General features: G+C 47.8%; 1 long non-coding RNA gene across 1 annotated transcript in view; it reads right to left on the bottom strand.

The window, feature by feature from the left end:
• Positions 1 to 24,467, bottom strand: part of LOC123765289 (uncharacterized) — a 44,762-nt gene extending 20,295 nt beyond the window's left edge. Inside the window, exons 1-2 of the long non-coding RNA XR_011230257.1 lie at positions 22,092 to 24,467; positions 14,332 to 14,929 (exon numbers count right to left, since the gene is read on the bottom strand). This is a non-coding gene — a long non-coding RNA (uncharacterized lncRNA). The remainder of the gene's footprint in view (positions 1 to 14,331; positions 14,930 to 22,091) is intronic.
• Positions 24,468 to 25,244: the final 777 nt, after the last annotated feature.

The following is a 25,244-nucleotide window of genomic DNA, read 5'->3' as shown; positions in this document are numbered from 1 at the left end:
GAAGGGGGGGGGGGCAACAAATGGAAGGCGGTCTGTTGATCGGCTCAATGATTGGCTGGTCACGTCTCACCCAGAGGGCCACCAGCCCCAGCTCATCTTGGGTTCCCGTGGATCTTTTGCTCTAACACTTTTTTTTTATTATTATTTTCCACCACAGACGTAGCCACACATTTACAATGCTAACCAGCATATATACATTTTCTTCTTAACAGCTGGCTCTAGGGCTAACAGCTGGCTCTAAGGCTCTAACACTAACATTACTTCAGTCTTCCCAATAAAGAACAAACACTGCTTTAGTAATAGAGTTGTACAGTGACGTGAACAGGTTGCCAGGTAACAATTATTATAAATAATTGTTATTTAGTAATTGATGCTATTAATTTTGTAGAATAGGTTGCAATCTGTGAGCCATTAGCTCTCTAGTGTATCCTATTCCTTAGAAACGATTTAACACATTTACACGATGAAGGCTACGATGAAGACAGTAATCTCCTTATGAACAAATCCACAAGGGCCGTAACGAGGGTTCGAACCTACGTCCGAGAGGATCACAGACGCTGCCTTAATGTAGTGTAGTGTAGTAATCTCCTTCCACAAAATACAGTACAATGTATCATGGGGAGATGGGCCTATGGGGTAACCCCTGTGGGAGTAAGGCGAGTGTAGGCTCTTTTGGCGTTGGTATGAGCGGCCAGTAGGCCTACACGCCCCCTCACACACACACCACCACCTTCCTTCTGAGAGAGAGAGAGAGAGAGAGAGAGAGAGAGAGAGAGAGAGAGTGAGAGTAAACCTATAATAATTGAGGAACAAAAACGGAGGAAGTTTAAGGTAGGTGGCGGCCAGCCAGACGCTGGGACAGGAGACAGAGGAGGGGGTAAGGGAAAGGATTAGTGAGAAAACTTGGTCGAGGACCGGGCCGCGGGGAAGTTGAGCCCCGAAATCATCGCAAGGGGGAAATGAAGGTGTTAAGAGGAGGAGCAAGGACGGGTAGCTGACCTAGGCATTAATACCCTGGCTATGGCTGGCACTGCCCCACATACACACACACACCTAGTATCAGAGCTGAGGGGTATGAGCTACGAGGAGAGACTACGGGAACTGAACCTCATGTTGCCAGAAGAAAGAAGTTAGGGGAGACATGATCACTATATACAAGGTTCTCAAGAGTAATTGATACGGTAGATAAAGACAGCCGGAAACTGTGCCTATACGAGTTGGAAAGACATTAGAAAGAACTTTTTTTAGCGTTGGTAGTTAAATGGAATGCATTAGGCAGTGATGTGGTGGAGGCAGACTCCATACACAGTTTCAACTGTTGATATGACGGCTCAATGCGTGAACAGTGCTAGGGGATCGTAGTCCTACGAGCCCGGGTTCGATTCCCGTCAAGGCAGGAACAAATGGGCAGTTTTTTTCACCTAATGCCCCTATTTACCTAACAGTAAAGATGTACCTGGGAGTTAAATAGCTGTCACAGGCTGCTTCCTGGGAATTCATGCGCGCTTGTGTTAGATAAATATAACTTGACATCATAAAAGTAAAAAAAATAGATCGGTTAGAAAGGCGGGTTCCAAGAGCTAATATCTCGATTCTGCAGACAAATACACACACACTGTTCGTTAGTTCCCTTGGGTACTCTGTGAGTGCAAGTAATTATCAAAGAAGGCACCAAGTCGGGGAGGCTATGTAGCACCTCTGTGGGTGTAAGGGAATACAGTATGGCGTCCGTCCAGGGTATTAAGTTGGTGGAACTTGTACCTGGACCGGCCAGGCTTGTCTCAGCTCCCAGCAGCTCTTGTCAGGTCCTAGCGACACGAGGTGTCCAAGCGCAGTGATTGGTCGCCTCTTATATACAGGTCGTTAATTGTCCCCACGACTAAGATGTTTAAAAGTAGCATTGTCTTTAATATACTCATAATATGTAATAACTCTCCTGCATCAGCATTATCGCATCGTGTACACACACACACACACACACACACACACACACACACACACACACACACACACACACACACACACACACACACACACACACAAATCACACGGAAGCGTAAGAAGGTGTTAATAAGTTTGACTTGAAGCTCGGGCAGCAGACTTGACCCCGACACTACGACTGGGCACAGAGGGGGGGGGGGATGGAGGGAGGGGGGGGGGAATATGGCCTATTCTTGGCTGCCCGGTCCCAGGTGGCTGGCTGGCTGGCTGGCTGCCCGGTCCCAGGTGGCTGGCTGGCTGGCTGGCTGGGGTAGGGAAGAGAGGGAAGCAGAAAGGTGAGTGGCTTCTCCCTGTTACTAGGGAAGTCGAGCTCCACGCCGGCTGCTTATAGGGGAGGGTGTGTGTGTGTGGGGAGGGGGGGGGGGGGGCACCAGTACCGACAGCAGACTTACCATCCAGTTTATATGTACAACACAGCTCTGCTACTCTACAGGTACCAATATAACACAAGATCTGCTACTCTACAAGTACCAATACAATAAAAAAAAATATCAAGACGCATGATAAATACAAAAGATTACAAACTAAGGCCTCATGACTACCGCAGGTGCCACCAGTTTTTCAATAGAGTTTTCCTCGTGTTGTGCAGCCAACAGTGACCTCACAAGACTACAGTGACCTCACAAGACTACAGTGACCTCACAAGACAAGTGACCTCACAAGACAAGTGACCTCACAAGACTCTACACGGAGTCAGCTACAAGGTTCCTCGTCGCCACTAATCCTCCAAACATGTCAGGATTAATGACTATGTTAAGACTCCTGCGCACCAGAGGACGCCACGCACCTTACGGCGCTGTTCTACGGCAGTGCGCTGTTCTTGCGGCAAGGAACGAGGCATTGCGCTGCCCAACGTATTGATAGATCGCCTTGAGAAGCCTTGAGAAGCTGTCATTGTAACTTCCATATTCCCTGAGAACCGCAGAATGTCCTTGAAAGCATTATTTGCTTTCCTTTTGCCCCTCTTTAATATGCATTGACACATTTGAATTAACCTTTTTAAGAAACACATTATAACTGCATTCTAGTGGCGTTATTAAAAATGTATTTTATGTAACTAGTCAAGCACTGTGCCGCGCTCTTCTGTATATTTTAAATGAAAATTATTATTGTAGTTATTATTATTATTATTATTATATCTTTCACAAAACGCTTTGATTTCATTTGAACCTCGAACGCCTATTTAGCTTGCTCACGTCTACACAGGTCACCGGGCGAGAATGTAAAAGCTATTAAGATTGAAAGCTAAAAGAAACAGGATCGGCTAAAGTCGTTTGTTCCCAAGATTGGCCCATATGAACAAATCCACAGCGTCTGGGATGCTCTCGGACGCAGGTTCGAATCCTCGTCACGGCCCTCGTGGATCTGTTAATTTGATGCATCACGCAATTGTGATTTCTGTGTGTACCAGTGCCTTAGTGTTGAGTGTCACGACCCAGCTTCCAGATATACAGCGAGGTCATCTACACTTGTGCCATGCTCACACAAACTCACAGAGCGCCACTTGCTGACGTTTGCTTCCACCATACTTAGAGTGCTGCTAGAGCCCGTCTCTTGTATATAAAGGCCAGACGGAAGAGCTTTTAGTTGAAAACAGGAAACGGTGAGGGGGAATGCGGGAGAGGCCTGGGAAGGGTGTTTGACATGTGGGAGAGTTCTGGGAAAGCCATTTGACATGTAGGAGAGTTCTGGGAAAGCCATTTGACATGTAGGAGAGTTATGGGAAAGCCATTTGACATGTGGGAGAGTTCTGGGAAAGCCGTTTGACATGCGGGAGAGTTCTGGGAAGGGTGTTTGACATGTGGGAGAGTTCTGGGAAGGTCGTTTGACATGTGGGAGAGTTCTGGGAAGGCCGTTTGACATGTGGGAGAGTTCTAGGAAGGTCAGTTTGACATGTGGAAGAGTTCTGGGAAGGCCGTATGACATGTGGGAGAGTTCTAGGAAGGTCGTTTGACATGTGGAAGAGTTCTGGGAACGGTGTTTGACATATGAGAGGGGCCTGAGAAGGGTATTTGACAGTTTTATTCCTGCTGGCGAGATACGGGGAAAACAAAATATGGGCCTTGTGCCTTCATAAGTGGTGCGCAGCGCAGGAGGCTGTCGTGGTTGGTCGTGTGCAGTCATAGTCATTGTCACCCCACCTCTGACTGAGGGTGACACCCTTAAATTCTATTTTCATTGGCTAGCAATTCCCATATAATCAACCCTTAGTAAAAAAGACAGAGAGAGAGAGAGAGAGAGAGAGAGAGAGAGAGAGAGATATGAGACTATTATACTAGTACTACTGAGTACTAGTATAAGTCTCAGTAGTTGGGTTCGTTCTAAACACAATCTGGAATGCAGGAATTCAAATTACGTGGGGGCAGAAATGGTTGGGCATTTTCCTTTCACCTGTTTTCACCTAGCAGTAAATAGGTACTAAACTTGTGGGCTTGTATCCTGGGGGTCAACCTATGGAGGACCTCGATATATGCCTAACGTGTATATGTATATGTGTATGTGTATATGTATATGTATGTGTATGTGTATATGTGTATGTGTATATATATATATAGAGAGAGAGACAGACAGAGACCTGTCCCCCCCCCCACAACGAACTATAACAATAGTCTTCACAATACAAAATATTAAATCGGTATCTTTCTCTTGTCCAAAATTATTCGAATCAGTCTCAGTAACCAGTTACATGCTATCATTAACGCTGTGAAGTCATTCCGCTGATACGATATCTCGTGTTTACATCACTAATGATAAACTCATCCTGTATCTGACCCAGTTCGCTGCTGATTACAGCATGGTTTCACCAATATAGACTGACCAATCTCGGCGCCATGATGATGAGGTCATTGGTCGAACAAGGCTAAAATGGGCGTACGAATGAGTTATCTATGACAGTCAATCTCTATTACTCATGCTCATTCACCAAGAAGATCCACCTAACTACTAACTAGTCTTCCAGTCTACCTTACAGCCAAGATCTGCTCGTCTACCTTACAGCCAAAGACCGTTTTGACCCACGCCTAGCATACACCTTCTACGCTGTTCCAACTAGCCGAGTCACTACGCCCTGGAGCAGTTTGGGCCAGACAGCCGCCGCCAGCCCACACTTAATGGAGAGGAACACCACACACGCACGGGTCCCTTCGTCACCTTGGTATAGAGGACTTTTAGGTGGGTTTGAGCAGGTCCCGTGGCCGCCTTCTTGACAGTGGCGGTAGAATGGCAAGAGGAAACAGAAGGATAGAGGTATATAAGGATGACATGAGTACTAGAGGAGAGATGGATATAGAAGGGAAGGGAGATGGGGAGACGCCATCTGAAGACTCGCCAGCAGGGGTCGCCACATGACAACAGGGAGTGTTATCAATTACGTCGTGGGAGTCTGAATGTGTTTGTAGTCAGCGATGTTCATTCTGTTGACTCGCCTTTATCAAGAGTTCCCAGCCCCCGGGGGCATGCCTGGCCAGCCAGGCTTCCTCCCATCACTCTCCACCCCATCCTCCTCACATTCCATTCTCAACCAGTACTGTAACAACTCTAAAAAGTACCCTGCGCCAGATCACTGATTATGAATACACAAAATCCCCACCTTTCCTAACCCCGCGAATTCTGATTTGTGTCGCCACATGTTCGAAACTTATGGTTTGATTCATTTAGGTTGGAACATCATCTTTTAAGCAATGAAGAAATGAGTCCCATGCGTTGTTTTTTTCATAACATATTTTATTCGTGAAAATGCATATTAGTTGCCTGTTAATCCTAGTAAAAGTACGTTTCACGTTCATCAAGACGAGCTTTTGAGGTTCACTAGGCTGTTAAGGAGAGCAGCGAGCACGGTAGGTGACAGCTCATCAACAAGTCTGCTGATGTAGACGGTGCCAGGGAAGGCGTTAGATCACCTCTGGCAGGAACTACCCAGCGGACAAATCCACAAGAGCCGTGATGAGGGTTCGAACCTCAAGTGTACCCAGCGGGTTTTCTTCCTATTGCGGGAGTGATGTACATGCTGCTATGGCGGTGTGTCCACTCACAGAATGAGTGGCGCTGCCCAATAAACTAGCTCCTCGAGGTAAAATTGAAATTCAATAAGTTACTGTGTAGATGTAAGTCCTACAAAGAGTAAGCCAAAATTTCGGTATTTACAAAAAGGTTGGTTGGATCAATGTCAATTATAAAAATCAATTATCAATGTGCATTTCAAACTCAAAGTTCGCATACCTTGTAACTTGTCTACGAATTAATTTTACTTTTGCCCAGAGGACGAATGAAGTATTAGGATTTTTCATATTAGGCCTACAGATGATATATTCAAGATGGTGGCGGTATCGGCAGTGGGAGGGGTCAGTAATCATTATTAGGCCTAATGCCCCCCTCCCCACCCCCACCAACAACCACTGTACAATACACTACTTAAATGTTTTCCATCCTATCATAACATCCTTTCAGCACCCCGCCAACACTTCCTACTGGCAGCAGCTATAAGTAAACTCCCAACCCAGCAGATTCCATCACTTCATCATGACATTCAAATACCGAGAACGAATATCGCGTTCATTTGTAAAGGTCTGTCGTTGTACATCTGGCATCCCGATGCGCAGTCACAGTCTAGACACGTGGAGGCCGCCATCTTGGACTGCCTCCTCCTCCAACCCTACCTCTACTGGCTTCTTGCTCCAACCTCAACCTTCATGCACTCTATGTGTTAAATGTGTATATATAATATATATTATACATTATATATATATTTATACACATACACACCCTTACACACAACCATGACGATAGGATACAGCAACCATTTTGTGGCGCCACTCCCTTTTAGGCCTACGTCACACAGGCCTGATAAGAGAGGAATGTACTCACAAGAGGGAGAGGTAGGGGGGGAGGGGTGAGACTGAGAGAAACAGAGAGACAGAAGGTGTGGTTCAGTTCACCACATGTTTCGTGAGCAATTCCGGACAGAATCGAGCCTTTAGACAAGGAAGCTCGACTTAAATTATTCGCCCCTGTTCACTCAGCAGTAATTCAGAGACCTGACTATAAATCGATTAGCGGATGGTGTTCTAGGGGGGAAAACTGATAAGGAGAAGGTTCAAGATGAGCTGTGTGGGAAAGGGAAAGCTTTAAAACTGCTGACTCTAGTCAGACGGATCCGTCTCTAGACGAATCCGGTACCGACCTGTGAACAAATGGAGGGAGAGTGAGGCAGGGATAAATAAGGAGAGGGAAAAAGTAGAGGGGGGGGTGAAATGGGGAAGGGGGGAGGAGAGGAAAACAGAGGGGGGATGTGGGGAGAGAGGAGGGGGCGCGGACCGCCAATGTAAGGTGAATATGTTACCAGCGAAGATCAATACAAGCGTCTGGGTCCAGAGCTCACCAGGGTATGGTTTCCGCCTCTCCAACCTCACGCCGCCTCTGGTCTCACCCCCACCCCCACCTCTCCCCCCCTTGCTGGTTCTTGCCTCTCGGAGTATTGTGCGCTCACACTCCCACGCCCTCCTCTCCCACACCACAATTCCACGCCCTCGTCTCCCACCTACACCACACTCCCACACTCCCTTTAACCTACACCAGGCCCCACACCTAGACTAGCAAACGCCCAGGTCTGCTAGTCGGTTTAAGGCGGCTCTGTGTCCGGGGTACTGTAACCGTGGAACGCTGTGGCTAGTGTGCTCCACTAGCAACAGTCACTACGGTGCGAGGCAACGTAGTGACTGGCTAGTGAACTGTGAACGCCACCATTGTTGGGATGCAACAGTTCTGTAATCCCGGCGCAGGCTGCAATAGTCACCAAGGTATATATATCTAGGTGTACGTACATTATATATATATACAGGTTTGAGATTTCAGGTTACTTAAGGTTACAAACTAAAGATGAAGGTAGATTTCAAAGTCTGGCAACAAATAAGCCTTAATCCAGAGTAAGACAGCGATTATATGAGCCTCATGCAGGTTTGAATAATATATATACACTTAGTAATGCGAGAACTGAGCGTATAAGTGCTGTTCTGGCCAAGCCGCAAGCACTATAAGGTAAACACACACCCTCCACTCACTAACACTCCATGCGACAAGGATAACAGTTGGTTATATCCAAGGTACTAACCACACTACAGTGCGCGTGTGTGTGCGTGTGAGTTGAGTTTTGTGAGTGAGTGCGTGTGCGAGAGCTCTGCTGATACCCAAGGTGGCTGCAACCTCCCCCCCCCGACCCCATGCCACCCAATCCAACACTGACCTTCCTCAATACCTTCACGGCATTGACATCCTTTTTTCAGCCACTCCCCAGCATCCTGCCCCCCACCACACCACAGCATCCTTTCTCCCAACCCCACCACACCCCAACATGTATATACCCAGTACTGCATGTACAGCAGGAACACGGGGACCAGCAGGAACAAGCAGGCAAGAAACAATAAAGTCTTCGACTGGGCGACGGAAAATAACAATGCTTAACAGTGGTAAGTTCCACATACATCTATCGCAGAAATGAGGAACTCAAAGGAAACCGGTATCCGAGACAGCCAGACTTATTCATACAAGAAAAACAACGTGTACAAGATCTGGCAATTGTGATCTCCGACGATCTAACGTTTATGGAGCGTAACTAAGTCAACATGCCGCCATCTAGAAAAATGATTAGATGGATTATGAGAACGTTCAAAACCAGAGACTCCACAACAGTGCTAATAATATTTAGATCACTGGTGCTGTCCAGTCTTGAGTACTCCTCAGTACTCACTTTCCCTTTCAGAACAGGAGAGAAATTTGAAATGGGGGGAATACAGAGAACATACACGGCATGCATAGACATAAGCCATCTAAATTACTGGGACCGTCTCAAAGCTCTCAAGATGTACTTTCTGGAAAGGAAACCAAGAAAAGTATCTAATAATATATACATGGAAGATACTGGTGGGGGCCAGGTTCCAAATTTGCACAGTAGAATAACATACTGGAGCGAAAGATACGGAAATGCAGAATAGAAGCAGTGGAATAGAGGTGCCATAGGCACAATCTGAAGAGCATTGTGTGAACAGAGGTCCACAGCTGTTCAATACTCTCGCAGCCAGCGTTAGAAATATTGCCGGAACAAAGGTGGACCTCAAGAACCAATTTGATAAGTGCCGAACCAACCGGACTGTAGCAGATATGTGGGTCTGCCAGGCCGCTCCAAGCAACAGCGTGTTGGACCGAGTTATCACAAGTCAAGCCTGGCCTCAGGCCGGGGCTCGGGGAGTAAAATAACTTACTGACCGTCTTCAAGTAAGATCCAGGTAAGAAGACCAGTAAGAACAAGAAAGAGTTCTGGGATGTGGTGAGAACAGTTGAGACGCCAGATGATTCCCATCCTTGAGAAACTTCACAATTCGTGATGGGGCAGAAATGTGGAGCGCGGGGCACTAATCCCAGAGCCACACCTTGTTCCTGCCTGCAACTGTGACGCGTCGTGCCTCGTGCTGCAGGTGGCCAAGGGGGAGGTGCAAGTGGCCAGGGGGGAGGTGCAAGTGGCCAGGGGGGAGGTGCAAGTGACCGCGGCCAGGTGAGGAGGTGCAAGTGGCCGTGGCCAGGTGAGGAGGTGCAAGTGGCCACGTCTAGGGGGAAGGTGCAAGTGGCCACGTCTAGGGGGAAGGTGCAAGTGGCCACGTCTAGGGGGAAGGTGCAAGTGGCCAGGGGGGAGGTGCAAGTGGCCAGGGGGGAGGTGCAAGTGACCGCGGCCAGGTGAGGAGGTGCAAGTGGCCGTGGCCAGGTGAGGAGGTGCAAGTGGCCGTGGCCAGGTGAGGAGGTGCAAGTGGCCACGTCTAGGGGAAAGGTGCAAGTGGCCAGGGGGGAGGTGCAAGTGGCCAGGGGGGAGGTGCAAGTGACCGCGGCCAGGTGAGGAGGTGCAAGTGGCCGTGGCCAGGTGAGGAGGTGCAAGTGGCCGTGGCCAGGTGAGGAGGTGCAAGTGGCCACGTCTAGGGGAAAGGTGCAAGTGGCCAGGGGGGAGGTGCAAGTGGCCGCGGCCAGGTGAGGAGGTGCAAGTGGCCGCGGCCAGGTGAGGAGGTGCAAGTGGCCACGTCTAGGGGGAAGGTGCAAGTGGCCAGGGGGGAGGTGCAAGTGGCCAGGGGGGAGGTGCAAGTGGCCGCAGCCAGGTGGGGGGAGGGGGTGTCGTCAAGAGACTGGTAAGGCAGGTAGTGGTGGTGGTGGTGGTGGTGGTGTGGGAGGAGTGGCTGCTGACCCCTCCAGGTTAAGGCAAAACCAAAATCGTCCGAGGCGTGACTCACGGCGTCTTTACCTGCAATACTGATGACCACAATTGCACCCACTTCCTCCCCCCCCCCCCAACCCCAACCCCCCCTCACCTGCTTTGTCTGTAGTTTACCTGCAGTCGCTTCGAGAGTTCCTCTCCCGCAGCCCAGCTCTTCTGTGATAACTTGATCAATTAAGCCTACTGAATGAGCGCAATGGCTTCCCCTCCCTTCCCCCCTTCCCCCTCACCCCCGACATATCCACAGCTGCTCACCCCCCTACCCCCCCCCCCCCCTAACCGGATTACCGCAGACGCTCCTCACCCCCCCCCCTCCCCTTCCCCATGACCGCAGACGCTTGAGAACCTCTTATTGTAGAGTTCTTGGTCGGTGGCTACTGGCTAGGAAGGAGATTAGCACTAACTTACGTTTTTCCCTTCAAATTCAGTACATTTTATTCCAAGAAGGCAAAGACAGGGAAACTTTTAATAACATGTGAATGGAGTGAAGCAAGCAGCACACAGACTGACCCGAGGCTGCACAGCCGGGAACAACAGGTGAGTGGTGGTGGTGGTGGTGTGGTGAGTGGTGTGGTGAGTGGTGTGGTGAGTGGTGTGGTGAGTGGTGTGGTGAGTGGTGTGGTGAGTGGTGTGGTGAGCGGTGTGGTGAGCGGTGTGGTGTGGTGGTGGTGTGGTGAGTGGTGTGGTGAGCGGTGTGTGGTTGTGCGGTTGACCACTCCGGCCACCACACGTCTTACAGAACTGGCAGCCGCATAGCAACACGCTCACATCCTGGAGGTGTCACAAAGAACAAGACGACACACTTGTCAACACATGGCAAGGTGTCAATCATTCCCGACACCACTTGCCCGAAACGCTGTGCTTATTAGTGCATTTAGGGCATAGTATATACTAGCTCCCATCTATTAATCCAACATCCTGCTTGTAACTCATTCTGTATATATGTACCTTTACCTAAATAAATTATTATTATTATTTAATTATTATAATAATTAAATAAATTATTATAATTATTATTATTTACAGCGTGCTAGCAAACGTGGAAGCGTCTTCGACTCTAGATGCCTGCCAACCTTAACTTATCTACGAGGCAAGAGCATCAAAAGAACAGGGCCGGAGGCCTACAGGATCACGAGAGGTAAATATAACATTTACTCTTTGAAGTACAGCCTTACTGAAGCAGTTAACGTTTACCGATATAATTTTTCGTTCTGATTTTTACCGTTGTGAATCTGTTTAATTCTATTTGTATACGCCTTCCATCCACCTTTGTACTTGAGCTGTTATCTCGCCCCATTCAACACGAGAGAATGTAAATTCAGTGTTTTTAATGCTTAACAAGGAACTCCGAGGATGAGAATTAACGGAAGGCGTTACACTGCCCAGGATATTTTTAAGGCTAATCTAGGATATCTTAGTAATCTTAAGGATATCTAGTTAATACGAGGCATGAATGGCTGAGCCGGTCGGTGGGAGGGAGCTCACAGCAGAGGTGAGCTTGGAGGGAGGGAGCCCACAGCAGAGGTGAGCTTGGAGGGAGGGAGCTCACAGCAGAGGTGAGCTTGGAGGGAGGGAAGCCATGAACCACCTCCCGTTGCCATAGCGGACGCCACACGACCACAAGTGCAGTAAATGCATGGCAAGTGGCGACAGTGCGCGTCCAAGCCACCATTACGTGCTGGCAGCTCCAGCGATGCCTCTACCACAACCTACATCGCTGTCATCACTCTCCTGCCCCACATCAACGTGTTTAATGAACAATAATAACACCAGACCGGTCCTCCAAGTACTATGCAGCATGGATGGTCTCCATCCAAGCCGCTCCAAGCAACAGCCTGGTGGACCAAACTCTCACAAGTCAAGCCTGGCCTCGGGCCGGGCTTGGGGAGTAGAAGAACTCCCAGAACCCCATCAACCAGGTATCAACCAGGTATCCACAGTTCACTTTTGAATACACATTTCAAACAATAACCAGCCACAGAAATAAATTATATTACTCGGCCTATATTCGACTTAACAATTCGAATATATCCATGTAATATGTTATTTAATCTTCTGACTGGAAGGCCAGACTAATAGAAGTACCTTTTTTTTAAGAGACGAACCATTTATAGTATCTAAAGTACAGTACCAATAATTAGTGATGGGCCACCAGTAATCCACTTTTTTGTACTAATAATTTTTATGAAGTCCAGAAAAAAGGTTAAAAGCAAACTTAAATATTCCTGCCCTAGGATTGCTAGAAGAGACTAAGTTAGGTCTCATACTGCGAATAAAAATGTTTCCGGTTCGTCCAAATTCAGTAATACAAGTCCATCCATCACTATATATTGCTGCTTTCCACCACCAAATAGTTATTGTTAAGGACTTTCATTTTAGGAGGATGGGCTGATAGGACGTACAGGACCCCCTTCATTTGGGCCTACATATGTTGAAGTATTCATGGTGTTCATAACTCGAGTTTACGGTAATATCATGTGGGCCCTATCAGATTATACCACCACCTGGCCCAATCAGATGATACCACCACCTGGCCAATCGGACGATACCACCACCTGCACCACCACACAACACTACACAATTCCACCTGCCCTACCACACAAGTCCCGTCTGCCCGACCTCTCCTACCACACCATACCACCTCTCCTACCACACCACACCACCTCTCCTACCACACCACACCACCTCTCCTACCACACCACACCACCTCTCCTACCACACCACCTCTTCTACCACACCATACCACCTCTCCTACCACACAATACCACGTATTAGACCTAGCACATAATGCCATCTGTCGCTTTAGTTACTAAAATTGTGGGCTTTTTTCTAGAAAAGTCCCAAGTTGAATTTATCGCATAGAACACACACATTGTGTCTTGGACAGTAGACTGTTATATAAATTAGATAAAATAAATAGATACATTTTTGAAAGAAGTACTGGACCAACCAGGCTGTAGTGGATAGGTGGGCCTACGGGCCACTCCAAGCAACAGCCTGTTGGACCAAGTTATCACAACTCGAGCCTACTAACCACTAACACAAGGGAACTAGTCCTAAACTAATGTTACTAAAGAAATCACTAAAATGCAGCTATAACCTAAAATTTCAGGTTTAAAATTAAATTATACTTACAATAAAGTGCATAAATATTGACTAAAAATGAGCAACGATGAATAGAACCGAACTTTGTTGTTTAAAGAATATTATTAATGAAGTCTCTTGATAAGTAGTGCAGACTTTCACTTGCAGCCTTCTATTTTTCGTTATCAAAATGTATCAATGTTCTTCCGACTAAGTTTAACAAATCAATGGAGAGCAAAAGTCTGCCGGTGATGACGATGGCCCAAGACCAAAGAGAAACTCTGGAAGGACCACTCCCTCCCTCTCACCAATGTCCGCTCGTCTCTTTAGCAATTTACAAATCTTGTAAAATAGTTGACGTATTTCAAAGGTGTTACCAGACTCACAGCAACCCGCGGTGGGCATCACCTGATCGCCATCTCCTCACTTGGTCTTCCTGCCACCATCACTCTTAGTTCCACTACCCACCACCGGTAGCTGGCGCTCCTCCCTCTCTCTCTCTCACTGGGACTAAGACACCACCAGCTCCTGGTAACCACCACAACAACTACCCGCATCTAAGGTAGCTGAGGTACTGACGCCTGGTAGCCAGGAGCAACACGAGACGTCACCTCACTTGATAATGACTCTCACCATATCGGTCGGCCTCTGTATATAACTTTATAATCTCCGTAGACAGTTGGCCCACATAATACACACACACACAAAACACGTTGCAGTAAACTCTCTAAAATTAAAAAAAAATCCAATGTCTCAAAATTTTGTGAACTTAAAAAATTTGTTAAACATATGATCACAGAGAAGTCCAAAGAGGCCACATTCCCTCTCACATCATACGTCTTAGCACTTTCGAGAAGATTTTGCATGAATACGAGGCGAAGTTGAGTCTTGGTAGTGAGGTGTGGAGGAAGAGAGAGCAGGAGGCAGTGTGGTGGCAGAGGCAGACATAAGGGGCTGTATGGGCGAGGCCCCAACACGGCCTAGAATGTTCTACTCACCTTGAGAAGCCGGCCGGCAGCAGCAGCTGATGATGTCAAGGTGTCGCCGGTTGAACTTTCACTGACTGATCCTAATAGGCGGGTAGCATAAGGGCTACTTTGTCTTGCCAGCGGCAACACTCCCACACTTCTCTGCCGCTAAGTAATATTGCGCCTCAGCTGGAGAGGAACTAGTCTTCCCGATAGTCCTCGACTGTAACAAATGCGAGAGGGAAGGCAGGAGCCCCGGCCATGGGCGTCCGCTGCGGCTCAACCCTTGCGAACAGCTGATGGGAAGCGTCCAGACTGGAGCCGAGAGAGGCTTCCATTCCCGGCCCATGTGAGCGCGGCCGCGGTCTGGCTGGGTCTGGCAGCTGCTGCCTCCACCAACCACAGCACTGCTCCGCCTACACGTCACCAAATACAGTTGGCCAATGAAGAGTTTCTTCGTGACGTCATCGTGCAGTCTGCACCAATTGGAACGCTTCATTTTTGTGACGCTTTCGAAGCTCTGACCAGTCATGGTGAGGGGTTCATGATGGCCAATGTCTACCATGACGTAACATCCGGCAGGTTTCACGTGATGTGTGGGAAGCATGTCTCTCTCTCTCTAGAACATCTGAAATTAAAGTCAAGATTTTACCAAAGCATTCGACACACCCAACCAAAAATCAATAACCAGTGCGCAAGAAATTGCGACAATTTTGTATGCAACATATAAAACATATAACTTAGTTAATTAATACAGAATTTACACATTAATTCCCTACATAATTCACAATCCTCTGCATCCTCCACCTTGTGGTAAAAATATTAATCGTCTCTATATTTAAGAATAAATTCATATGACACCCTGCACGCGGCCAGCACCACCGCTGACCTAGTCTCTGGCCACAGTGGCCACCACTCTGGCCACAGTGGCCCCTACTGGACACAGTGACCACTACTCTGGCCACAGTGGACTCTACTGGCCACAGTGGCCCCTACTGACCACAATGGCCACCACTTTGCCCACTGCTCTGCCCACAGTGGCCACCACTCTGGCCACAGTGGCCCCTACTGGCCACAGTGGCCCCCACTGGCCACCGTGGCCACTACTAGAACCACGTTAGCTACTCCGCCACCTGACGCGCTACACCAACTCAAGCTGCAGCAATTCTCACAGAATTTTAAACTATGAAAAATTCCTCGGCTATTAATGTATTTCTGCTCCTGTTATAGAACGACGCATTTATGGGTCAAATATATTTAGCCCCAGAAGGGCCATAACTGGCCGACCCCTCACAGTGTTCAAGAGAGAACTGATAAAACACCTCCAAAGGATCCTCCAAAGGATACCTGATCAACCAGGCTGTGACGCATACGTCAGGCTGCGAGCAGCCGCGTCCAACAGCCTGGTTGACCAGATTAGCAACCAAGAGGCCTGGTCGAGGACTGGGCCGCGGGGGCGCTAAGCCCCGAAACCAACACAAGGTAAGGAGGAATTATGAGTAGTAACGGCTTCTCAAAGGAGCCTCTGGGACTGAATAGGCTACATGTAGGAGGTTGGATTATTTACAGTGATAAAGCACGAGACTTTGGACTCGGCCTCAGCCCGTCCAGTCCGTCCTCCTAAGGTTTCCCAACGTCAAGAAAACGGTCTATTAAAGTGTCCTCTCCTAACCTACCAGAGGACCTAAAACGGAAAACGGGACAGTACGTCACTTTCGCGCGCCTCTTCCATTTTCCAGTACGACAATTTTTGGTCTTGTGTAACGCTTACGAGCGAAAAGCGACGTACTTTGTAGGAGGACAGGTTGTAGGAGGACAGGTTGATCTACCGGCTGATGTGGGAAGGAATAGTGTCGGGCCGTGCCGGGGGGGGGGGGGGGAGCGCGCTGGGCATGTGTTGTTATAGATTCAGCTACTGGGAACAAAAAGTTGCAAGTAGCACGGGCTATGGTGAGCCCGAAGTGGACTTACCTGGCACAGGAGCGAGGCTGTAACTGGCTTGGCACATCTACCATCTTATTGATGTCCTGACACTACTTGTGTTGACACATCGGCCTTCTTAGCTTAGACGAATCAGTAAACTTTCGTATGCTTGTAACTAGGCAAAAGCACTTTAAATTAAACGTTTGTCAAATAGTGAGGAACAAACGGCATTTGACGTCCAATAACCAATTAGGTGCTCCTGCGGGAATGTTAATGACACGCTACACAAAATAGACACCCATTATGCAATTGATAACCATTATGTGTAATATATGTACAGACAAATGTTATATGTATGATAGTAACTCATTTTCCTGGCGACATTACTAACACTTAATGACAGCTTAGTGACAGCTGACTAACACCCAGGTACCTATTTTACTGCTATGCCCCTGTTACCTAGCAGTAAAATAGGTACCTGGGTGTTAATCAGCTGTCACGGGCTGCTTCCTGGGGGTCGAGGACCGGGCCGCGAGGACACTAAAAAGCCCCGAAATCATCTCAAGATAATCTCAAGATACACATTTATCTTGACGTGTGTGTCTGCCCATCGTGGTTTTTGAAACCTGCCCATTGTAATTGCCCCGCTGACCATACTTGACAGGTTGTTCCACTCATGTACAACAAATGCTTGGTGCGCCTCCATCTGGGCTACTGTTTCCAAGCAAGAAACTTTACTCTTCAAAAGGACATAACTACTTTGGGAAAAGTTCAACTCAAGAGTAACTAAAATTATCAGAGAACTAAGTTAACTCATACCAGGATCGGCTGAGGGACCTCACAACTAACTATACAAACTAGGTACAATAGCGCTGATCTCATCGAAATATTTGGTATGCTCAACAAACTGGAAGATATTAATCCTGACAACTTCTTTAAAAGTTCTTAATGTAATTCAGTTAAGGGACAACAGCTTCAAGCTCAACAAATCGCAATGTTGGACAGAAAACAGGAGATGGTTTTTAACACTAATGGTAATACCTGAGGGAACCACCAGTCGAGTGTGTGGTAGTACACACCAAGACAGTGTGTACTCCAGATCAAAATTCACATGAAAATACTCATCAGTAACAATAGGGTACTGGGGCATATGACGGGCAGCCAGCTTCCTGCCCCTTGGTCTACCCAAACCTTGAGTATTGAATTGAATTGAGGCAATTCAAGTCTATATCTAAATTAATCCAATGTGATTTTCATCATTCTATTTAATCCCCTTTTTATACTTTTCGTCATTTCCATTCTTAGTCTACCACCAACCATTCTAATATATACCCCTTCTCCTGTTCGGTACTTCAGAGCCAATTCAAGTCCTTAGTATCACAGTAAATGCTTGGGTACCATTCCTTTCCCCCGTCCCATCCCAAATCCTCATCCCTTCAGAGTACTATATAGTTGTAATGGCTTAGCGTTTTTGCAGTGATAATTCCCTTACCATAGTCGCACAATATTAGGTAGACTTATGTGAGGCGTGGAATTATTCACTCATGACAAATTATACGAATCGCAGTTGATAACCAGGAAAGTTGCTACAAGGGATAGGCTCATCTTGTATAAGTCGCTGATATGAGTATCTTCAACCGGGGCGAACACAAATCTTGATTGACTTGAAGAGAAAATTGTAAGGATTAGTGCCGACCTAGAGACCCGTGCCGTTAGCTCAGGCAAGTGTCCCTCCTGCCGTGGCTGCCACGCAAGTCGGCCTCACCAGACTTACAACTAAGAGAAATCACAGCTCATTTGTATTCGAACCTTAAGATTTCATATAGAGGAGAAAATTTTCAGCGTAAGAGACACCATCAAGGTAATGAGAGACATGACCAGATACCACACAGCTGAATCTTAAAACTCTTAAGATGGGACGTAATGTGTTATGGCGTACCACAAGGCTGGTGTCATAACATATTTGGCTTGTTTTAACTTACTGATATGCAAAACGAAGCAAGGAAAATGGCTGCCATTCTGCCACACCAGCCCACTACCACCTCGTACTGTTAGTTACCCACGACGACAAGCTGCTGAGGTAAATGTCTGCCCTCCTACCTTGAGGCTACCTTGAGGTGCTTCCGGGGCTTAGTGTCCCCGCGGCCCGGTCGTCGACCTGGCCTCCTCCCCTCAACCAAATATCTGATACCAGATTCTTGTCGAGGGGCAAACTTGTGAGTGTATAATGGCGGTGAGCCGTGACTGCGGTGAAGGAGGCCTGATCGACGACCGGGCCGCGGGGACGCTGAGCCCCGGAAGCACCTCAAGGTAAGAAGGGTACAGTGCTGCAGGAAGTGTCATCGTAACCTTCTGAAACATCCCTGGCAGACATCTTAAATAATCATGTTTTACTTATTCAGTAAATCTTTTTCGTCTTTTCTTTTACTTAGTATTACAATGAAGATATATCTCCCTACGTGTTTGAATTAGAAGTATATTCGCTTGAATTATATATATATATATATATTACATATATATATATACAATTTCTATACATTTTACAATTTCGTACTGACGCGAAAACTGATTTAGAACGAGCCACAATAATAGAAGACTGTCATAGCCAAACTATTGACTGAATGTTTGGCTATGACAGGAAGGAAGAAGGAAGAGGAATGAAGGAAGATCTCTTTAGGAAGAGACGGAAAGGTGCCACAACTATTATTTTCTATGAAATCATCTTATATTTGATATTAGTTTATATCATACGCAAGATGAGGCTGCTGGTGATGGAGCAGTGTAGTGACTAAAGGAATTCATTTAGCACTACTAAGTGAACAGATGCATCAGATGAAAGAAACTTCCCATTTGTTTCCAGCTTAGCCTGAAATCAAACCCGGGTCCGTGAACTCGATTCTTGAGCGCTGTCCGCTTTGCCGTGTTAGGGAGGTTGAGCTCCGGCTCTTTAGTTCAACTTCTCAATTGTCAATTAACTGGTGTACAAGTCCTTAAGCCTATTGGGCTCAGAGACGCTGTACATTTGAAACTGTTTATGGAGTCTGCCTCCACCACATCACTTCCTAATGCATTCCATTTGTTAATTGCTCTGGCACTGTACTCACCTAGTTGTCCTTGCTGGCTCTTGGCTCTTTGAGCTCTAGCTTTTGGCCCGCCTCTCAACTGTCAATTTTTCACACACACACACACACACACACACACACACACACACACACACACACACACACACACACACACACACACACACACACACACACACAACGAGCTTTCGTATGCGGCCCCAGCATGGAGCCCGTACCTTGTCAAGCACAAGACGAAGCTGGAAAAAATTCTAGAAGTATGGCACTAGGATAGTCCCAGAACTTAGAAGCATGAGTTATGAGGAAAGGCTGCATGAGATGCACCTTACGACACTGGAAGACAGAAGAGTAAGGGAAGACATGATCACTACCTACAAAATTCTTAAGAGGAATTGACAGGGTAGACAAGGATAAATTGTTTAATAAGGGTGGTACGCGAACAAGGGGACACAGGTAGAAACTGAGTACCCAAATGAGCCAGTGACGTTCGAAAGAACTTTGTCAGTGTCAGAGTAGTTAACAGGTGGAATGAATTAGGAAGTGATGTGGTGGAGGCTGACTCCATACACAGTTTCAAATGTAGATATGATAGAACCCAGTAGGCTCAGGAATCTGCACACCAGTTGATTGGCAGTCGAGAGGCGGGACCAAAGAGCCAGAGCTCAATCCTTACAAGCGCAACTAGGTGAGTACACACACCCAGGAAGCAGTCCGTAGCAGCTGTCTAACTCCCAGATACCTATTTACTGTTAGGTGAACAGGTGCATCAGGGTGAAAGAAAATTAAGTGTGCGTGTGTGTGTATGTGTATGTGTATGTATGTGTGTGTGTGTGTGTGTGTGTGTGTGTGTGTGTGTGTGTGTGTGTGTGTGTGTGTGTGTGTGAGGGAGGGGAGAGGAGTGTGTCAATATTAAGACAGTTTGAAGATCAAAGGGTCTGTGGAAAACAAAACATTCACAGTCACCTATCTCACAAATGCAAAATGTGTGTACATACTGAAACGGTCCGCACTACAAGACCAGACTCCGCTACTAGAGTGGGTCACAGTGCAAGACCCACACACACACACACACACACACACACACACACCACAAGGCCGAGCCACACTACAAGGCCGAGCCACACTACAAGGCCGAGCCATATTGTAGTGTCCCGTTGACTTGTATATTCTTACAATAGGATCAGGTATTGTCGTTGAACAGGGCCCCATAAGCAAGGACACATGTTCAACCCATACCATATGGCCAGACACCGGTGTAAGTCCAGATGATTCTGGCCACTAGTCTTGTCACTATACGGATTGACTACACGTCAGACTACACTAGATGCTTGGCTCTGGACCAGAGGTGGGCCTCAGTTGAGGGGGTCAGGTAGAGAGGTGGGCCACAGTTGAGAGTTGAACTAGAGCGGAGGGCCCGCCCGCCCAGCCCCAGCAAAGGGCTGGGTGGGCCAGAGTAGAGCCGGGCCGCAGCAAAAGGGCGGGCCATGAGGACGGGCTGGGCTCGCCCTGCGCGAGGCCGGGTGGAGGTGCGCGGAGGGGAAGCAGGCAGACACCAGCAGCAGCAGCAGCAGCAGCAGCGTCGCTAGCCAGACGGTGGAGTAACGGGACCTCTCTCTCGCTCCGTCTACTCCCCTCTTTCCTTCTCTCTTACATAATCTTTTTGTGGGCAGTGATTCTCTTTAAATCTTACTCTATATCTATATACTTTTCTCTCTATGTGCTATTTTGAGCATTAATTTGTCTGTTAATCTTACTTCCTGCATTATTTTACACTTGACCTACTTCTCTCTTGGTACGTATAGGGATGACCTGTTACGCGCTGGACACAGTCTCTACGTTACTTCAGTAACTATTTTATCACAGTAATTCTCCCCGAATGAATCTGTCGACATCGCATCTTCGTGGCAACTTCTGCCCGCTTGCTGTAGTTACTATATATCTGATGTCAGGCATTTGTCCCGTTTATTATCAACTATATTCACTATTATAATGATTCCCTTCGCTGCTTTCCTAAAATATGTAGAATTCAAAATGGATTCGTGCCACCCATTGCCATCAATGGTGGATGGCAATGTGAGCGTCACTTACAGTTCAGATTTTTGTTAAGGTGATGTAAAATTGATCTAATGTTCCAATGGGCAACTTAATGAAAATCAACCCGACCTTACCCCCTTCGTCCAAAACCTGACCTGACACCCTAATTACCACATGGGCGCGACAGCCCCGCCTAGCTTTTGTGGCATGAAGCGTGCCCAGCCTGGTCAAGGGACAGAGAGGTTTCATGACCTCTCATATCATGAAACATTAACACTCTTCAGAGCATTATATTTGTATGTATGAATGCATCCCCACGATCCAGCCCACTGTTGCATCAGTTGTTTAAAGGTTGCAACGCGTTCTTCTCAAGGATGTTGCAATGAAAACACTTCTCGAAGATTGTCTTATTCCAACTGGCGGAAAGATTATAATTCCGCATTTACAAAAGAAACTGAGACAACCAATGATGTTTCCCCAGTAAATAATAAAGACAATTAATGCCCTTCGACCAGGCGAGGTCTCTAGCGCCGTTCCAAGCTCCTCAGAAATTAATATATATTTAACTTTCATCTCTAACCGGAATCTAGCATGTTTCGCCATGATAAACGGTGGAATTCTTTGTAAACTTGATCTGATACAGCGTCTTGGGTAATTTGTGTTAAAACAATTCTGAAGAGAAATTTAGTTTATACAATAAGAATGATGTGTCATAGTTGTCACTTAACTGTATTACTGAAGTTTTTCACTTACCCTTCCAAGTGGAGGAGAGGCAGCAGCTGATCAATATAAATGTTTGTGTCCCCGGGCGACGACGCATCACAGGTGTAAGCAACACATTCCACGGAGTGGCGCCAGTGGGTCCCACCTGCAGCTCCCGACACCACTGACCATCCACTTTTCTCATGACAATCTCTAGCACTGTTCACTCTTCCCACTGTTAAGTTAGTCATTAGGGCTAAGATCCGTCGTGGTGAGGGCGGCGCGGGCTGCAGGCGACGGGCTGGCTGGCCAGGTGTGGCTACACTGACCTCGACGACAAACCTTGGCTGACCAACTTTCACTTCCAGGAAGGCGGCGCAGGGAGCGAGCCGACGGCCACGTGGCGTGCTATATTGAGGAACTGTGTTAGGCGCGGCCCTCTCGGCCCCAGGGCGGCACTCCCGGGGCCCTCGGGCCCAACCTCCTCATTTGTTGCTGTTAAACTTGTGCCACATCAGGAGGCCGAAGGAGGACGGCACCAGAGTACCGGCACTCGGCTTAGGCAGCGACGGGAGGCTTGCGTGAGCATTATCAATAGGAGACTTTGAGGGTTGAGTTACGATGACGAGAGGTGAGGGGGAGAGTGGCTGCTGAGTGAGGTTGGCCTCCCTGACGCCGGTGTTACAGAGTGCTGCTGCTGCTGCCTACCCCTCCCCCTGTCACTCGCCCAGCTGACGGCTGCCCGCGCCTGCTCCCTCACCTCATGGTTCCCTGCCAAGGTTGTGAGTCTGTCACCAGGAATCCTGTGGCCTGGCATAGGCTGTTTGCGTTATTAAGCGTGCCACGTTAGCGAAGGAGCACACGGAAGTGTATGGGCGTGTTTGCCGCTGTGACGGGTGGCGGGCGAGCAGCAGCAGCAGCAGCAGCAGCAGCTGGTGCAGTGCGGAGGCTGGTGGCCGGTGCGGGAGGCACCGTCACGTAACGGGTGGCCACTGCCTCGGTCAGCTGCCTCGTGGCTAGCTAAATATAGTCTTGGGGCCGTTTCCTCCTTCACAAGTGTAACTTCCGGTACTGGAGGAGTGGTGAGCGCGGGTGGTGGGAGACAGACAGACAGCAGGGCGTGGTGGGCCGTGCCGGCCGGCGGCGGCGGCGGCAGCTGCGGTGTGCTCGGCTCGGGACCCGGCGTGGAAGTGGCGGAGCGGCAGGCTGGCAGGGACCCCACAGACGGCCGGTGCCGCAGCCGCTCGCCACCACTTTAACCTCACTTACTGCAACCCTCATCTTGCACCTCATGCTGCCTCTGCACTCTGCACACCTCCTCTACCCACTCACACGCGCACTCTCCGTCTAATATCTCCCTCCAAACGCCCAGAGTGACGCCAGCAATTTGGGGAGAAAATGGTCTGAACCGGCACTTGTGTTAAACGGGCAGGTCATCGACCTTCCTCCGTCTGCACACCCCTCCCCCGTCACCCCCACTACACGTCCCGCCCTTCACACACTTGTAGTCTCTCTGGCTGAATAATCTCCACTTTTGTTATATACTTTGTACACTGTCGGGTGGTCCACTGCACCGACGCTCCGCTGCGGGTCGCTTATATACCGAAACGCCGAGGAGATGGCACGGATGATGAGTCAGTGTGAGCCAGACATGGCGAGGGGGGGGAGGGGGTTGGGGGTCAGCCAGACTCACCCCTCATCCCCCCTCCTCATCCCCCTCCCCCCCACACTAGAGGCAAGGGAGGGAGTATCGATCTCTCGCTCACCTTACGGAGGCGGCTGGAGAACACTAGTAATTTGTTCTTCTCTTGTTATGCCTAACAGTAGCCAAGACCCCCATACTGCATGAACCTGCTAGTGAGCCAACACTACTGCAGTAAGAGCAGCTGTACTGGGGTGTGTCTCCTAGTACTGGAGTAAGAACAGCTGTACTGGGGTGTGTCTGCTAGTACTGGAGTAAGAACAGCTGTACTGGGGTGTGTCTCCTAGTACTGGAGTAAGAGCAGCTGTACTGGGGTGTGTCTCCTAGTACTGGAGTAAGAGCAGCTGTACTGGGGTGTGTCTCCTAGTACTGGAGTAAGAACAGCTGTACTGGGGTGTGTCTGCTAGTACTGGAGTAAGAACAGCTGTACTGGGGTGTGTCTCCTAGTACTGGAGTAAGAGCAGCTGTACTGGGGTGTGTCTCCTAGTACTGGAGTAAGAGCAGCTGTACTGGGGTGTGTCTCCTAGTACTGGAGTAAGAGCAGCTGTACTGGGGTGTGTCTCCTAGTACTGGAGTAAGAACAGCTGTACTGGGGTGTGTCTCCTAGTACTACTGGGAATATGAATAGCTGTATTGGGTGGTGATCCGCTGCTACTGTAGTAAGAACAACTGTAGTAGGCGTGCCACTCTTACTGTATTAATAACAGCTGTATCGAGGGTATGCCTGCAGCTACTGCATTAATAACAGCTGTATCGAGGCGTGCCTGCAGCTACTGCATTAATAACAGCTGAATCGAGGCGTGCCTACAGCTACTGCAATAATAAGATGTAATGGGCGTGTTTATTTCTACTTTGTTTATTTATTTATTTATTTATTTATTTACTCATTTATTTATTCATATACAAGAAATTGAAATAAGTTTATTGAGGTAAAATACACACAAAGGGATGAGGTAGCTCAAGCTATTCTCACAACGTTCAGTACATCGTGTTAATACATACATAGACACACATCACAAGCAATAAACGTATTACCGAACATTCTAAGAGATAAACATCTACATTTCCTCCTTTACACAAGTACATATACAAGAAGATAATGGGTAGTTTAGGGGTACACAGGCTAGTGGATGAGGAGTACATTCTTGTAAAGCTACAAGCACTGCTAGCGTTTCAACTGTGTCAATAACTATTTCAAACACCCAGTTTAAATCATTTACTCTAGTTAGCCCTTGTTTCAACACTCAGTTTGTGTGCAGGTCAACTAGTAGTTTCTTGGTATTTTTCTCAGTTTTAATCCTCATAATGTTTTCAGCAAGTATTGAAAAAAACAGAGTTTATATTCACTGAAAGATCATTTGTGGGACTAAGAATAGCAGTACGCTGTTGGAACAGTAGTAGGCTGTTGGAATAGCAGTAGGCTGTTGGAACAGCTGTAGACTGTTGGAACAGCAGTAGGCTGTTGGAATAGCAGTAGGCTGTTGGAACAGCAGTAGGCTGTT

This window comes from Procambarus clarkii, chromosome 33 (assembly GCF_040958095.1).
Source record: "Procambarus clarkii isolate CNS0578487 chromosome 33, FALCON_Pclarkii_2.0, whole genome shotgun sequence".
Taxonomy (NCBI): Eukaryota; Metazoa; Arthropoda; class Malacostraca; order Decapoda; family Cambaridae; genus Procambarus; species Procambarus clarkii.
Note: the sequence above shows the minus strand (reverse complement) of the source record. Positions and strands in the feature narration are given on the sequence as shown.